Source organism: Gracilinanus agilis, chromosome 1, assembly GCF_016433145.1.
Source record: "Gracilinanus agilis isolate LMUSP501 chromosome 1, AgileGrace, whole genome shotgun sequence".
Lineage (NCBI taxonomy): Eukaryota > Metazoa > Chordata > Mammalia > Didelphimorphia > Didelphidae > Gracilinanus > Gracilinanus agilis.
Genome location: NC_058130.1, coordinates 547177779 through 547180272, shown reverse-complemented (window position 1 = coordinate 547180272; position 2494 = coordinate 547177779).

The following is a 2494-nucleotide window of genomic DNA, read 5'->3' as shown; positions in this document are numbered from 1 at the left end:
TCTCTCTCTCTCTCTCTCTCTCTCTCTCTCTCTCTCTCTCTCTCTCTCTCTCTCTTTCTTTCTTCCTTTCTTTCTTCTCTTAGAATTAATATTTATTTCAAGGCAGAAGAGTGGTAAGAGCTAGGCAGTTGGGGTCAAGTGACTTTCCCAGGGTCACACAGCTAAGATGTCTTTGGGACCAGATTTGAATCCAGGACCTCCCATCTCCAGGCCTGGCTCTCTACTGTGTTATCTAGCTGCCCCCTCTCCCCAACCCATTATCTTCTGACTAAAGTAGTCATTCTCCCTGTCTCCTCCAAACTCACCTGATGTGATCTTCCTCATTGTGTCCTTTATTATCTGTTGTTTAGTTGTTTTCAGTTGTGTCCAACTCGTTGTGACCCCATATGAGGTTTTCTTGGCAAAGATACTGGAATGGTTTGCCATTTCCTTCTCCAACTTATTTTGCACATGAGGAAACTGTGGCAAACAGGGTAGTGACTTACCCAGGGTCATAGAACTAGTGTCTGAGGCCAGATTTGAACTTAGGAAGATGAGCCTTCCTGACTCCAAGTCCAGTGCTCTAGCCACTGTGCTACCTAATTGCCCTAAATTATTGATATTGTTCCATAAAAAACATAAAAGTTTTAAAGAACAAGAGATAGAGATAAGGTGATATGCCAATCGTTTCTGTCCTCCATAATGTCTTACTTGCAAGTAGGGACAAAATACCATTCCTTTGTTTTTCATTTAAACAAAATTAATCTAAATTGATTCTGAGGTTATTACTGGTTGTTGATTAGTCTGTTCCCTTCTTTAATAACTGGAACACAAAAAGGGTTTATAAGATGATCAATTCCAACATGAAATTCAATCAGGGAGATAGGCAAAGTGTTTTCTTCATGATTTTTGTTGTCAGTCAACGAAAAGAGAAGGATGGGTTGGTGAAACTCAAGGCACCTTTTTCAGTTAGTCCTCACACTTGGCTTGTACACTTAGATATTTAAATAGCACACAATTTTTGATAAAAGGTACTGTAGTGATGAGCTTTTGAATTCACTTAGGGCGAGGCTGACTTCCACTATAAACTCTGCAGATAACAGGTTAAGACGGAACAAAATGGGCGACTAATAATCTCATGGTCTGTTAAACAACAAGTAAACTGTAGACCCTTATCTCTGGGATACAGCTATACTCTGAAGAGTGTTGTAGAACTGCCAAGTGCATTGGGATTTATGCAGTATTCTTTGTGGTTTTAGATTGCATATAAGGGTTACTTGTCAATGTTCCTTCTTTTAGACTTATCTTTAGAAATACTTGTTTTTCAGAAAATAATAAAACATTATTTATGTTTTAAAAAATATTTGTCAATTTTTTCCCAAAGCATGGCAAGAACATTGGATTTAGAGGCAGAAAACCTGAGTTCAGTCTTCCCACAGTCACTTACTAGATGTGTTGCCCCCAACAAGTCATTTAACATCCCAATGCCTTAATTTCCTAATTTGTAAAGTGAAGGACCCTCTCTAAGATTCCTTTCAGACCTAATCTATGATCCCTATGAAGCTATGACCTGGTTATAGACTTGGATTAGCTAATCACTAACCAGGTGACCTTGGACATATAATCTAACCTCTCCCGGAACTCTGTGCAATTTCCTCATCTATAAAAATGGGACCAATAATAAACCTGTCCTTCCTATCTACATCACAGGGTTGTTTTGAGGATCAAATGAGGTGAAATGCCTTTAGTACTCTGTTGTATCTATTAAAAACAGTGATGGGTTCTGTGTTACAGAATTACACAGAATCTCAGAACTGGAAAGAGACCAGAGGCCACTGAGCCCAACATGGACTTGAAAGACAACTCTCTCTGCAGAAAAGGGCTTGTCTAGTTTCTCTTTTGAATACCTTCATCCAGTGAGAGGGAGCCCACTTGCTCCCGAGATAACCTATTCTACTTTTGCTTGGATTTTCTCTTGGGAAAATTTTCTTAAATCAGGCTGACAGACCTTTAAGCACTTGATATGCCCTCTCTATTTCTTCTTTTCTTAAGGCTAAACATCTTCAGTTGCTTCAACCACCTCCCCTTTAAAGGCTTCCAATCCTCTCAGAATCTATTGCCATCACCTCCCCCTGGGTGTCCTAGTAAATGTTGACTGACTGACTGTGCCTACCTCAAGTCTCTTCCTTTTTCCAATGCATCTTCCATTTAGAGATAAAAGCGACTTCCCTAAATTGCAGTGCTGACCATGTCACTTCCCTATTTAGTAAATGCCAGTAGCAAACTCCCTATTAACTCTAGGATTAAATTTAGTTGCATCCTTTTAAGATTCCTGTTTTTGTAAGTTTTACAGTGTACCTAACTTATAGCATAGAGATATATGAATATAGCTTGTAAACAAGAAACATATACATTTTGGGGCTATGCGTTCAAAAATTCTTTATTGATAGGAGTGTGCGATCAAAAGAGTTTAGGTAGAGACCACTCAGCTGGCTTAACCTCTTCATTTTACATG